The sequence below is a fragment of the Falco punctatus genome (genome assembly GCF_963210335.1).
Source record: "Falco punctatus genome assembly, chromosome: 15".
In the NCBI taxonomy this organism is placed as follows: Eukaryota; Metazoa; Chordata; class Aves; order Falconiformes; family Falconidae; genus Falco; species Falco punctatus.
In genome coordinates this window covers 5,886,614-5,901,627 of record NC_137595.1, presented here as the reverse complement: position 1 = coordinate 5,901,627, position 15,014 = coordinate 5,886,614, and the positions used below count along the sequence as shown (strand labels likewise).

At 38.1% G+C, this 15,014-nt stretch overlaps 1 long non-coding RNA gene across 2 annotated transcripts in view; it reads right to left on the bottom strand.

The window, feature by feature from the left end:
* Positions 1–315: 315 nt before the first annotated feature.
* Positions 316–15,014, bottom strand: part of LOC308053849 — a 38,844-nt gene continuing 24,145 nt past the window's right edge. For both annotated transcript variants that reach the window (XR_013923827.1, XR_013923828.1), the window contains one exon: positions 316–15,014. This exon is cut by the window's right edge and continues 15,196 nt beyond it. This is a non-coding gene — a long non-coding RNA (uncharacterized lncRNA).

Below are 15,014 nucleotides of genomic sequence, written 5' to 3'. Positions count from 1 at the left end.
TTTAGTTGTAGATAAAAACCTTGAAATTGTGTTTTGAGTATTTATTTTAAAATCTTAAAGCCCAGAGAAATTAGAAATAATTCAAAATGTTTTTTAATAAATCTTATGTTTGGAAATGAACCGAAAATTTCTTAGTGACTGGAGTTGTAGCGGACTTTTTGCTTGTGGCAAGAATTGTTCATAATAAATGGGCATGTACCTGTATCTTTGTAGGATAGGATTGCAGGGTGGATTTAGTTTGAGTCTGCTTTTTGTTAGATGACCTCTTGTGTACCTTGAGAATACCATGCCTATTCTTGGTGTTGGAGATGAAAATGTTTTGTGGGTTTTTGTTTTGTTTTGTGGTTTTTTTTCCACACTTTCTTAACTTCCTTATTAGCGTTTCAGTAAAGTTGTACAATAATGACATCTTGTAAAGAATATTTTATGGTATTTTACAATTTTGATCGTGCTAGTGTGGAAATATTTCTAAACTCAACTTCCCATTTATCTTGTATTCTAGCGTCTGAATTTATATTCTTGTAAATGTAAGGGGGTAGGAGGAGGGTAGGGGAGAAACTATTCTTGAAACATTCTTGTTCCAGTTGGAGTTTGCCTTTGCTTTTCATCTTGAAATTAAAATTGATGGACAGAGAGTAATTTGTGTTAATGCAGCTGTTACTCAGTTTGAAAGATGACTAACAGGAGGATCCTGCTCTTAGCTGGGGAACAAAGGGTGACAAATGTCATTCTGCACATCAAGTTTTTCCAGCACTGCCTCTGAAGCAGATGGTACAGTAGCTTAAAAAAAAAAAAAAAAAAAAAAACCAAAAAAACACCAAAGAAAGAAAGAAAAAAGAGCATTTGAACCAGTACAGTGTCAATATGCTAGAACAGTCTCCTAAACCTCTTGTCATCTGTGATAAGGACATCAATAATAGTCATTGTCAACCTTCATTAAGTTCAGATCTTCTATTTTTATGTCCCTCAGGATGTTTTTCATTGATGTTTTCTCTGGAAAGAGAAAAGGCCCTACATCAAGCTAGTGTATAAAGCTTGATTCCTTTCCTCAAGGCTCTTAGTGCAAGGGATACAAATTATTTTAATTACTTTTTTCTGTTTTGTTTTTTTTTTGTTTGGTTCATGGTTTGTTTTTTGTTTTTGTTTTTTGGGGGGGTGTTGTTATTATTTGTTGCTTGGTTTTTCTTTTGAGTTCCTCTCAGGCAGGTGTTTAACCTGCTTCTAGATGCAGAAGAGCCCTTGCTTATTAATCCACATAATAAAGTCTAAGAAAATGGGAATGTTCTACTTGCAAACAAATAAAAAAGCAGATGTCAAGAAGATTAGATCTATACTTCCCCTTCAACAGGGATTTGTCTAAACATCATTGCTGCTATTCCTTCATTTACACATGTCTAGAGTTAGTTTTTTAGATTCTCACTGGCTCTTGCAGGTTGACTGGCCAGCACCATGTGAGTTCTTCAGTTTTTTTCCAGGAAAGACAACCAGAAAGATAAAATTCCTGACTCTGGATGGACTTGAACTCTTTTCAAGCATGGGGTGGAGAATGGACATTTATATGCTCGAAAAGAAATGACTTAGCTCACTATTTGATTTTATTGAAGGAAGAGAAGGGAATTATTTCTGAATTCAATCAGTGTTACTCTCTTTTGAGCGCTTTCAGCAGTTCTTTCCAATGTGAGGAGAAAATATACCATGTCAGAGGAGGAAGGGTCACACATTCAACATTGCTACAAAATTAACACAGAATTGTACATATCGTACCTGAAGTTTTAGAAGCCCATGACTTGAATTGTTGCTCCTTTTGAAATTATTTACTATGCAATGAACTATTTTCTCAGACCTTCTGGAGATTTTGGCTAGAAATAAGGAAATATTCTCACACAAAAAAGAAAAGTTACCCCCAAAATACTTAGATGGGCAAACAGACTTTCTTGAGGCTGCAAAGCATTGCAACCAGATATTAGGTCCAAAGACACTTCCCGTATTTTATGTTAATGTCTATTTCTTAATCTACAATTCAGAATATCAAGCCATTTTATGGAGCTTGTTCCTCATGCCTTTCACTTACAAATGAAATTGTACAATCTAATGCTCAGCCTTGCAAAATCATTCTGAGAACAGAACATCAAACAGACGTGTTCTCATAACTGGCAATTTAACAACCCAGAAAGCATTCCGGTGCCAGTCCTGCAGTCCTCTGTGAATTTAATCCCACAAGCTAGTTTGTAAATTATTATTTAAATGCTATGCAATTTATACTATAGATTGGTGGTGTTGCACTGACAGCATTGCCTTTATTTACTCCAAAATTCAGCACATTTAGTAAAAAAAGAATTACAGCACAAAACAGAAAAAGGTGTATTACGAAATCCCTTGAACTGCATGTCATTTTCTGCTTTCAACTAGATCTATCAAAAAAATCATCCTTTTTTTCTTGTCCAGCTGAGCTGAATTGCATGTTCAGGTTCAGTTAACAATCCAACTGATAATAAAGCTTGTTAAAGAACTGAACATACTTCCAGCCTGGTTATAAATAAGTCTGCTCACAAATTCTTATAAATCTGAAATGAATTTCCAACAAATCTAGACTGCCCAATTTCAAATGTTGCATAATCTTCATTATGGTTGGGAAATATCTGAGATCTATGATCATACTTTTGTGTGCCGGGCAAAGAATTTGGTGAGTAGAAAGACATTTCTGCTCAATGTTGGAGCTGGGGTACAGGAAATAGTATTTCTTTAAAAATATGTATCAGTGGAGTTCCATACATTAGTTAGTTTCTTTGCTTGTTTGTGTGGGTTTTCTTTTCTTTTTTTTTTCTTTTTTAAATGATTTTTAATCAACCAGCCCCACTTGAAGTTTCATTAGTGCCGTGTTTGCAGAGCTCAGGAAATTTCTGTCTCTGGCGTCACTTATAAGAGACTCTTCAGGTGGTGAATGTACTCATCATCCTTCTTTTGTCAGTGTTACGGGACTTCATTACAGTGTGCAAGCACTTAAAAGGGCAATGCCTACTGTGTGACAGACCTGTGCAGCTTATGAAAGCAGATATCCTATAGCGTCATTATGGGTTGTCAATGCAATTGTACCTCAGGCCATTCCCACAACATATCTAATTCTGTTCTCCTCTGACCCCTTTCATGCCAGAAAATGGTAGAGTTGTGCAGTTGTGTCTTTGAAAAGTGGCGTAGAGCCTGGCACAATAGATTCCTTATAATATCATACGGCATATTGAGCTAGACCTACAGAGATTTTGAAAGAGATGAAATTATGCTGGTCATAATATCGGAGAGTTAAGTCTTCACTTTTAAAAATAAAACATCAGCGTACTTTTATTTTCCCCAATGAAAACCACTCTATAAAATGACACGTGAAATGATCATGAAAGTCAGTGCTGGCCTGAAAATGCACCATATTTTTAAAAATAGTTCAAATCCAAGCATTCTGTGTGAGTCTTTCTAACACTAGAGCACCGTCTGACCCAAATCCACCAAAGGGACTGCGCTTTGTGAAGCAGCTTGAATGTCTCTGGCATCCAAAGTAGCGTAACGCTCTAAGAGCTTCTCTGTGTGAAGAAAATCAGGAAGACAATACTGTTCTCTAATACGGCTTATAATTAAGAGACAACTCGGGGTTTTTTTCTTAGACTGGACTGGGACAGGTGTATGCGACCCAGCCCTTCCTTGTCCCCAGAGTGGACACACAATCTAAATTAATTGTCTTGAACTGTGTGTTGATGAGAAAGTAGTCACCGTGGCATTGGGTCACAACTTCCAGCTGGTCACATCCTTATTGCAGACAAGTGATGGAGTCAAAGGTGTCTGACAGGAGGGAGGAGCAGTGTGGGATCCTGCTAGATGTAGTTTAGGGATGACAGGCATGCACGCAAATCTTGAATTTATAGGCAGGTAAGCATTTCCCTTCATCACTTTCTACACTTTGCTAAATCCAGATTTAGTGCCTGATTACCTTTTTGTTATATAGTTATAAGGCCACATAATCTAGAAAATCTTGAATTGATTTATTCCTTTTTCCTCTACCTTCCCCAGTTTAAATATCTAGTTCCTGGGAGAAGGCACAGGAATCTGAAAGCAAAATTACGTTCACCTCTTGGCTTTCTGTTGTAAGCATAATATTCAGAGTGTTTTTGCCATATTAATGCGTAGCTCATAATTGTTAATATTGCCAGTGATTTACTGATGAGCCTCTTAACTTTAAGCAATGCTGTGACTCAATCCCTTTCCCTGTAGCATTAAGAACTAATTTGACAGTTGCTACAGGCAAAGCTGCAAGATGACTCAGATTGTCAAATGTCCTTTGTCCTCACAAATGCAAAATCCTGCAGCCAAGTTTCAAATGCAATTCCATTTTATTCTAATTTATTGTTCATTTCTCTTCTTGACATAGCAGCTCCCTAACAAGTCCGTACATCGTTACTTAAATGCTTGCTCACAAAGGACTGTTGTCAATCACTGACACAGAACATCAAGCGGAAAGAATCTCTGATCAAACACATTTTGAAAGGTCTGCCACAACAATAGAGAAAAGCTGAATCAAACTGGAGGGGAAGGGAAGGGCTAAACAAGACTTACTTGTATCAAGCAGATGAGATTATTTTAAATAGGCCTAAGACTCTGAAAATCATGTGGAATTAATTCATTTCTAGATACTTCTTAGAGTGCATTTTTTTTAAGTATTGATGATAATGCAAGTGCTAGATAAAATACTAATACCAATGATCATAGCAAAACTGAACCATCAGACCATTCAGACCTTCCTGGGGCTGCAAAGAACCTTGGAGTCAGTCTGAAAATTACTAAAAATAAAATCAGGAATTATTGCTTTGAGGGTGAATCACTTCTGGGTCATCTGTATTAACAGTAATAAGAGCATTGTAAATAATCACACTTTTTCATGCATCTTCCTGAGTCATGATCTTGATTTTATTTATTTTAAAATGCCCACAATAAGAGAACATCGGTGGTTCAGTTTTACAATTAATATATTTGCTTTTAATTTATTTTAAGATATAATTGTTCTGTACATAATGGATGAAAGGCTTCATCAGTTTAAGAGGTAAACTACACAAAGGAATCCATCAATTTTAAATTCAAAACACTAAAATAGATTTTTCATTTTAGGTACCTCAATGAACTTAATTAGATTTTTTTTTCCCCCTAATCTGAGAGGAATTTAACAATAGTGTATAGCCTTGAACTTCCCCTGATCTCTGCACTATAGCTGCATACAAATCAATAACACACTTCACTTTAAAAGAGTTTATGTCCTTGTCAGCTCAAAATTCTGGTCACTGAGGGCTGTCATGCTGAAGGTGAGCTTTGCACATCTCTCTGGATTTGTTTATCGCTTCTAGTAGGGCAGGGAAAGGGAGTGGGAGGAAAATAGCCATGGTTGTATGATTCTCTGCCAACCTTCCTTCTGCCCAAATCTTAAAAATAACAAAGTCTTTCTTACAAATGGGAAAATGTTGCAGTCCCTGGGGAATTTCTGGTATGACATTCCTCTGAGGATGCCTCTGTGGGATGGGCAGCAAGGACAGCTGACTGGGGCGTTCAGCTGTACTGAACTGGGCTCCTGCTCTGGGCACTGACGCAGGAAACCAAGAGAAAAAAACAGTTTATGGTAAATTTATATAGCAATAACTCATATAGATAAAGAGACAATCAAATATGGATAGTATTATTTCATGTCTAACTTTTACATACCTCACTGTGAAATTGCCTTTCAAGTAGCTTTAATGTAATGTCTTATGTTGGGGTTTTTTTTTTAAGTAAAACAAAAAACCCACCACCTCCACTGTGTGATGCTTCACGATTCCCATGGTCCACTGTTTGGCTTTATACACAGATTCTTCTGATGAATTAGAAAGTTTAACTAAAATAAATGTGTATGGCTAAACAAAGCTACATAAAGCGCATTAATATTCTTATGGTAAGGTTACAGGAAATCTGGCTAGGAAGTGCCCCTAGTCTCAGAAGTTCATGTGACCAGCTTGTTGTCTGTGTGTCCCCTAAACTACAGTTAAGAGAAGATCCACTATCTGAAATAAGTCCTTTGCTCTCCCCTCCTTCAGTATTTGCTGAGGCTTATTGGGGTTCTTTTTTCACCATTTCCTTCTTTGTTTCCACCTGGTGACCTTGAGCACCCTATTCTCTGGTAAGGAAGTGGACATATTGCACAGTAACTGCCATAACATAGAATCATAGAATTATTTAGGTTGGAAAAGACCTTTGAGATTATCAAGTCCAACCATGAAGCCAGCACTGCCAAGCCCACCACTAACCCGTGTCCCTAAGCACCAACTCTATGTGCTTTGCCAAAGTTTGCAGGGAAGGTGATTCCACCCCCTCCCTGGGCAGCCTGTCCCAGCGCCTGACCACCCTTTCGGTGAGGACTTGTCCCTAATCCCCGATCCAACCCTCCCCTGGGCACCTCGAGGCCGTTTCCCCTTGTCCTGTCGCTTGTTCCCTGGGAGCAGAGACCGACCCCCCCTGCCCACAGCCCCTGTCAGGGAGCTGCAGAGAGCGATCGGGCCCCCCTGAGCCCCCTCTTCTCCAGGCTGAACCCCCCAGCTCCCCCAGCCGCCCCCCCAGCCTTGTGCCGCAGCCCCTTCCCCAGCTCCGTGCCCGTCCCTGGACACGCTCCAGCCCCTCAGGGTCTGTCTGGGAGTGAGGGGCCCAGAGCTGAGCCCAGCGTTCCAGGGGAGGTCTCACAAATACATGTAATGTAATACAATCTCTGTGGAACCTTTGGGATAGCTTTATCTAGAACTGGTAGCAAAGAGATGTAGCTTTGGCAGAACTGGAATTCATCCATGGTGGAGTTTAGAATAATGAAAGATTATATATGTATCAGGAAAGGTACTGGAGAAATAAACTATGTTTATGCAAGTGTTGTGAATCCACTCTATGTAGGGGAAAGTTTCCATAGCATCTTCTCTTTATAATTTTACTAAGCAGATTATGTCATCTTTTCTGATAGTATATAAATAAAATAATTATTCAAAGATACTATTAAAGAAATGAATGATATCCAGAATCAATGGGATATCTTTGGTAAACTTGCAACAGAACTGTGTATTTATAGTATCAATTAAATTTTTGAATAGCCTAATCTCATCATCTAAAAGCTGGAGCATATTTCATTATCTTCCCTATTAAAAAAATTTAGAAAAAACTTCTAGGAAATTATCAATAAAAATAATGGACATGTAAAATCCATTCAGGGAGACCTTCAAATTTACATTTCTAGGAAGAGAAAGAATAATCTCCTGGCTGTAGGTTTCTTGCTGCTTTTGTTGATGGCTGTCAGTTAACATAATTCCTTGGAATACTGTAGATCCAATGGTATTGGCATTAAAACCTCCTAAATAAGTTGCATTACTTGACCTGTGCTTGTGCTCTACCCGCAGAACACATTGATTTAATCCCCAGGGTTGGTGGTAGCTTCGGTTCTGTTTTGAAGTACCTTTTTTCCTCATGTGGAATTGGAGGCTCTGAATTGAGTCCTGGCTCCAGTTCAGAGATCAGAAGCTAGAGGAACAGTAGCAAGTACCACTGGGATTGAATAGAAAATGTAATATATATTAACAGTGGATAAAATTCAGGAGCATCAGCTGGAAAGGGAACAAAGGAAAGTGCCAGTGTTAAGTGATGTATTGCTTTGATTTATATTGGATGAGAAAATTGCTGGTAGGCTTATTTTATTGAAAAATTAAGTAACAATCAGTAGAGTTTTTTAAAAAATACAGATTGCTTTTGAGTTAACAAACCATAAAACTGATTCAGTGCCACAAAAGTGGATAAGCATTGTTTTATTCTTTTCTCGGTTTTCTTTTGGTGATTGCATGAGTCACTACTGTGTCATAAACTAAGGCCCTAAAAGTGAGCTTGAGACGATAAAAAGAAAAGCCTTAAAACATTTTCCTGGGATTAAAAGATCATTTGATTTACTTTTAGCTCATCTGAACTTGATTGTATTGACAAGGTCAATATTTAAGTCATTTTTTCATACTATTATGATAACTGTCTGGGGAGAAGATAGTAATTTCTTTCATTACACCTTGAGCAGAGAATGGATTAAGATGTAAAAGTGAATCTTTTTGTAAAGTGATCATCTCTGAAGAGCCATAGTTAGCTTCAAGGCTGTGGAAATCCACCCAAAGGAACAACTGATGTTTCATAACACCACCAAACACATATTTATTGCTGGGGTATTTATCTTCTGCCCCTTTTTTAAATGGGAATCAAAGAATTCATAGAAATCTTTATAAGCAAAGAAACTGTTTAGATTGTGGTTAAAAAAGCTTCTGGACTAGATAAGGTTGTTGGATGATCTTACAAACTATGTATTCATAACCTGTAAGTCCAGAACACCTAGGAAGTATCAAAAATGCTGTATGTGCAGGCAAAAGCCTTCTGCAGCAAGTCTAGCACTTCTTAACAGTAGCACCTTACAGCACTGAGCACGTACCTATCTGTACAGGAAATCCCGTGAAAGCTTAACTATGGAAAAATTATCCAGTATCATTGGTATTATCCAAGCTGCTATTCCATTTATCATTCCTATCCCCTTTGATATTCTGCCTTCTAGAGTATGAAAACTAAAATGTGTTCCACCCAGGAGCCTGAGGACTGCTCTGTGTGTTTTCCAATAGAGTCCCATCAAGAGCTAAACCCCTCCATTAATTTCAAAATAAAAGATCTGGCAAAAGAGTGAATTCTGTTAAGAAACAAGACTCTTGGCAAATGGTCAGACTAAAATATAGCTGTTAGCATCAAGTACATGTGCTGGCTGCACAACAAATGTCACATATTCCTTACCTCTTAGAAACTAAGGAGAAAAAGCAGCAATTCTGTTGAAACCCAACGCTTGCCCTGTCTTGATTCCAGGTACTCTAAAAAAAAAACCAAAAAAAACAACCATTCCGTAAACTGATTGACTTTCATCAAGAGCTCTTTCAATGTCACAGAAATAGATTTCATTGGTTTTGACAGCCTGGCTTGATGCTAAGCTTGTATCAAAAACCTACCAACGGGAAAAAGACTGCTGAGTTGAACATAATGGTCATATTAGGGGGTTTTGCTGTGCCTGTTTCTGTGGTGGATGTGATTTCCTCTGTTTTGACCCCAAGAAGCTTGTACAGCAGCTCATTTAAAGTTCATGTCTCCAAAAGGAAAATAGTGGAAATACGAAAAGCAACATGATCAACTGCACTTTTATTTTGAGTAGCCCTCCCACAGTCTGTGAGCTCTGCGGGGCAGCGGGAGATAGGAAATCAGTGTTGCCCTTAAACCAGAAGAAATGTTTTTCTAACATAATATACATGAAGTACTTGAGAATTCCCACTCTCTGTAAATGACTGAAACATAGTAGGTACAAAATCTAACGGTGTGACCAGCTCTTCTAAATCTCTGCCCTCTTCAAACTTCCCATGCTCTTTTCCTACACACTTAGCATTATGTGGCCACCTTAGGGTCTGTGAATAATGCATCTACCAACGTTCACATCTCCTGAGAATCTTCCCATTTTCTAAAGCAGTTTGGATCAAGGGTGTAATTGAAACAATACACTGAACTAGCAGTTTTATACTGGCCACTCTGGAAGCCTGGTCCCAGATTGCACGAGCCATTATGTATTTCTGTATCATTTGCTTTTCCTAGGCAGTCAATGAAAAACCTCATCACAAGGGTGTAACACCTCATCTGAAGCTGTGATCATTCCCCATGCTCTTCTTTTCTTCTTTGTAGTCAATCAGCAATACCTAGTAGTGCAAAGCTGGGGAAGGAAGCGTGCTGTCTCCTTTGTGTACCTGGAGTATTTCCTGTATGAAGCTGCAGAAGGGCTATAGTTCTTCTGCTTCCAAAGTCTGGTCAATGGCGAGTTCATAGCTGTAGTCAACAAATCTTATATATGTACACAGCCCCTCTGTGTGCGCAGTTCCTTTGGTGGTGACATCCCCTCAGCAGGTGACGCTGAGAGGTATCTCCATGGCAGAAAGCACTAAGAACACAGTAACTAACAAGAAAAATCCACTTTTGCCTCCCACTCTTCCCACCCTCATTAAACAACCCAGGTTTGGAAACAGAACTGAGGCTTCTATGAAACTGTAGCAACATCTTAAAACTTCACAATTTTTTCATTTCTGCTAGGTAACATCTAAACTAGAGTTTGCTAAAAATTTTGCCAAAGCAGCAGAGCTAAGTTATACTTTAATCCTTAGTTATGACTTTTTGAGAGCGTCACTCAGGCATAGAAGGGAACTTGTGTTTAATATACAGTTCAGTGATGGCATGTGCAAATCTGTTCCCTTAGCACCTTTTTAGATTTTTTTTAAACTTTTTTTTCCCAGTTCATAAGATGCAAAACTTCTCATGTGGGATGTGGTTCAATTAGCATAGAGAAGTACAGTTAATTGTTTAAAAATACTTTTAAAATGTTGTTATTTGTAACAAATAACTTGAATTATAAACAGCAAAATTAAGCTTGGTACTAATTTCTCTTGTGTTCCTCCCAGTTGGCAAAAATAGAAAATGGCTAGTCAGCTTTCCCATTGTTTACATAGTTTTGAGGTTTTAATTAACATAATCTGCTTATTGCAATGTAGCTGCTAATTGCAGCCAGTTGAAGGAGAGGGGTACAAATTGCTGTTTATGTGGTAGAAGAAGGAGCCAAATAATTAGGGAAACTGTTTCCTGTATAGAAAATGATAATATTTTCTTTCTTTACATGGAAACATAAATAAATCTGTGACCAACTGTTTAGACACCATTTTAAAAGCACTGTAGCAAAGCAGAGAACTTCAATACATTCAATTTGGTTCATTTCTCCATCAACTTGCCTGAACATATTTTTCTTTTTAATGAAAACAAAGCTTGTGTTAAAACGAACTCCGTGCTCAGTTTCTGAGGATTTAAGGGGGTGTCCACAAAGGCTCACTGATCTTTCCCAAGGCTAGTCTGCAGCAGAGCTCTAAAGGTGCAGCAATACCAACTCTGGACTTTCAATATTTGTGACTGTTTCTGGAGTTTCTCTGACTCTTTACAAGGTTGAGTGTAAGTGTATGTGAGTGTTCCAGGGCAATTAAAAGGATGACTGTTTAGGCACTGAGTATTTCTATTGATTTTCCTCCAAACTGGAATGGTTTTAGCAAGGAAAAAAAAAACAACCTAAAATCAATGGTTTTGGCAAATACTCAGACGATAGACCTGGCTCTAACCATGCTTTACTATTATATGTAACTCTGCAGGGCAACCTTAGGCAAAAAGAACCATTCATGTTGAGTTTTTCTGCAAACCTGAGCAACAGAACCAAACCTCATTACAGCACCGAGTTCTGTCCCGGCCATACAATCCTCCACTGTGCAAATTTTACTCTTCACACTTCCACTGCAGCCAAATATGGTAAGGGTTATTAAGTATTCTAATCTTGTAAAATAAAAAGGAACAAAACGGGATGCTGTCAAGATGACTAGGTTCTCTTCAAACACAGCAAGATTTACTTTATGCTAGAATGAACAATGATTAAGAAGGTTTGACTGTATTATTAGGAATTGTTAATTGCAAAAGGAGAAGCAGCTATGTATTTAGTAAAATGTAATGGAAATCATTTGCAGTAACAAATGAAATATATTCATGAGTAAAAATTCCAAATATTTTATCTCTTGACATTTACCATACACTGTAAAATTTTAGTATTGATGCTATTGTAACCTTAGAAAAAAACAGAGCTTGAATGTATGGGCCTGATTCTGATTTCGCTTATATCTAATGTAATTCTTTTGAACTCTGGAAGCAACTTTTGATTGTCAGTGTTGATAGCTAATTGGAATCAAGCCTTATGGCTCAAAGATTGCCCTTATGCCCACAATGATGCTAATTTATGAAATTAATAAAAAGGACAATGGTTATTTGTCTATTTCAGATTGCACACTATGTGCTTTTCTAGGGTTGGCACCTGTGTCAAGGAAATGGGTGATGAATTAATGGCAGGATTAAATGGCTTCTTGTAAGACTTTTTTGTCTGAATCTTTCAAATCGTGGTTACTAAAGAAATCTCTAGTCTTTTCATTTTTCTCTAAAATAGTGCCAGATATGTTTATAATATTTCCCTAACAAGTACAGTAGACAGTATGTTTATGGTCCTAAGACACATTTAAACTCAAAGCTTCTTTTTTTTGGTAGGAGAGTATTTGCAACAACTTCCTAGTGCAAACTGAAAAATAGACAGTACTTATTAAAATTGTACTCTTTTACTCACGTGTGACAACTTACTCCTTAACACGTGCTGACCTCACAGCAGAAACACAGACAGGCCAAACATGAAGTAATTATTCTCAGAGCCACCAATACCTTGCAAGTCAGACTTCCAGACCCAGAGGAGATGCCTTTGTATTTAATAACCTTTACCTGATGTCTCGTTCATGAATTTGTTGGCTCACACCAAACATGCTGACATTCTCTGTGTCAGCTCAAACACAGGTGGAGCGGGTTTTATGCAACTGGGGCTCATGTGTGCACACTTCACGTATTACTCTGTTGAGTCTGTGAATACTGTTTGAAGAAAGGATGTATCAGATGTTAGAAAAGACTATTTTAGGATTTCAAGGACACAGTTTGTCTTATTAATATATCATGGACATATATTTCAGCTGCATGAGCAAACATTTTATCTATTCACCAATCTCAGATATAGGGTCTAACTTCTTCAATATACTACAGATACGGATTTTGATCTCGGCTTCAGGCGCTGTGCTGGCAACACTGAACCTACATGATTCTTCTAACTTCTTCAATACATTACAGATTTGAATTTCTTTATTTTTCTGAGAGCAGAAGGAGAGACCAATAATGTTGTGACCCTGATCTGCGTACTGCACGTGTTTAGATGTGTTTAGCAGCAGTACCAAGAAAGGACTGAATGTGTAAGGTGTAACCTGGTTTCTCCGACTGCATTTTCAGACCTGGCTCATGCCTGGCATTGCAGCAGCAGAGCAATGACATCACACATGAGATGCAATTTTGTAGTCAAGCAGGAAGCTATAAAGAAAAATTGTTACTACAGACTCTGGCGTTTCTGGTTCTGCCTTACTGAGGCAAAGTGATGTCTACTTCCAGAAAACTTTTCTGCTGTTGGCTACATAGTGCTTAGTGCAGTGCTGTTAATAAAACAACTGTCATCTGTGACAGAACACTGGTGTTTGTATTAAGATTTAACTCAGTCTGATGCTACAGAAGAGTGTCCTGATGAATTGTGTTCAGTAGCTTAGCAGAGGATAATAGATGCTGAAAAAAATCCTAAAATGACCACTAATGCTGTTTTTCAGGAGAGGCAGTTCTCCTATTTACAGGATCTGAAGAAGGGTGATAGAGTGCTTTTAGACAGACAATGAAACAACTCTTAAACCATCCTAATGACCTCAGAATACTACCTTGCCCTCCTCTTTCTGATTCTTTATGATTCCAATCTCTTCTGAGTGAAAATGCTACAACGAAACATATTATCCCTTTTATTGAAATGACAGAGATAGAACACTTACCAAGCAATTTAAGAGACGCAACTGAACCTAATCACTCCTGAAATCAAAAGAAGTAAAGAGAAAATTCTTTTTTCCCTCCTTTTCCCTGGTAATGAATGTGAATACTTAGTTTTGGACTCCTTTCACCATTCTGCCTCAATAAATGAGCACAGTCAAGGAATAGATCTTCACATCGCTACACTGCTCCCAGCTTGCTGCTGCTGCTTTATCCTCTGCTCCATTTCTCTGGTGCGTCACCAACTTTTTAAGTGGGTTTGCAGCAGTGGTTATCAATTGGTTCAGTTTTCAGGATAGTTCTTCTGTAACTGTGCTGACGAAAAGTAAGCATGAGGAGAAAAAAGAGCTTCTCTTTCATGTGAGTCGATATTCTTAACATACAACAGAATCCCTTGAATTTTGTTTCCATTTTTTCCGTCTGTACAAATGGGTCGTTCAGCTTTTTGCACAACAAATTCTTCGGATCATGACTGCTGTTCCACCCACAGGGTAATTAGTAGCTTCACTATCAACTGGTTACAGACAGGATAATTTAAGCAGGTCAAAATTGCTTGTAAATCAACATGGTTGAATGCCTTTTTTAAAGTGAAGATAAGGAATGCACAGGATTTTTTCTGGTCTGAACCAGTATTGGCCTTTGATAGTGCTGTTAGCGCTAGGACCCTCCTGACTGGTACCCACAAGCAGAAAGTGAAAACAGACAGTGCAAAATTAAAATGATGCCGTATCTTCTTCAGCTAGACCTTGTTCCCATGGAAGGGGTTTTGTTTCAGCTGGCTTTGTGGTAAGCAAGTGAAGAGGCCACCAGCGCCAAGCGGCACCAGAATGCAGAAGGTAAGAAGACAGTAAGGTGTTGCATCAATTAGTTCACACTGTTTTGCATACTTCAGTAACCTGTGGAAACTGGCACAAAACTTGGTACTGACAATTTAGAACAGATTAAGCAACACTTGTAGAGTAGACTATGAGACAACCTTTTAGCAGTTTGCTGGCAGAAAGGAAGCTGTTTGGAGGGGACATGCACAACACACTGTATTTGATTAATTTAAATTGCAATGGAATCAGTAAATGGAACACATTTCTTTTTCTTTTCCTTTCTTTTTTTTTTTTACATCCCAAATCAAGGCAACAATTGAGATGCTATAATAAGATTTTCTCAAAAGCCCAAGGGATAAAGGAAATGGTTGCTTGATACAGTGGCATTTTTGCAATTCAGATGGCTTCTAATGATGAATAGGAACATCTAGAAACACTTATTTTGTTTTATTTTCACTTTTAACATGTCTTCATAATAACAAGCTCTATGAATAAATATAGCTGATGAAACAGTGAAATATACTATGTGCTATTGAGAATGTTCCTCCCCCTGCAGTATAGTAGCTGGAAAATTATGATACAACCACAGTGACAGAGTTCCCCCCCATGGAGCATTTTTGCAGCAAGACAAGTTGAAAG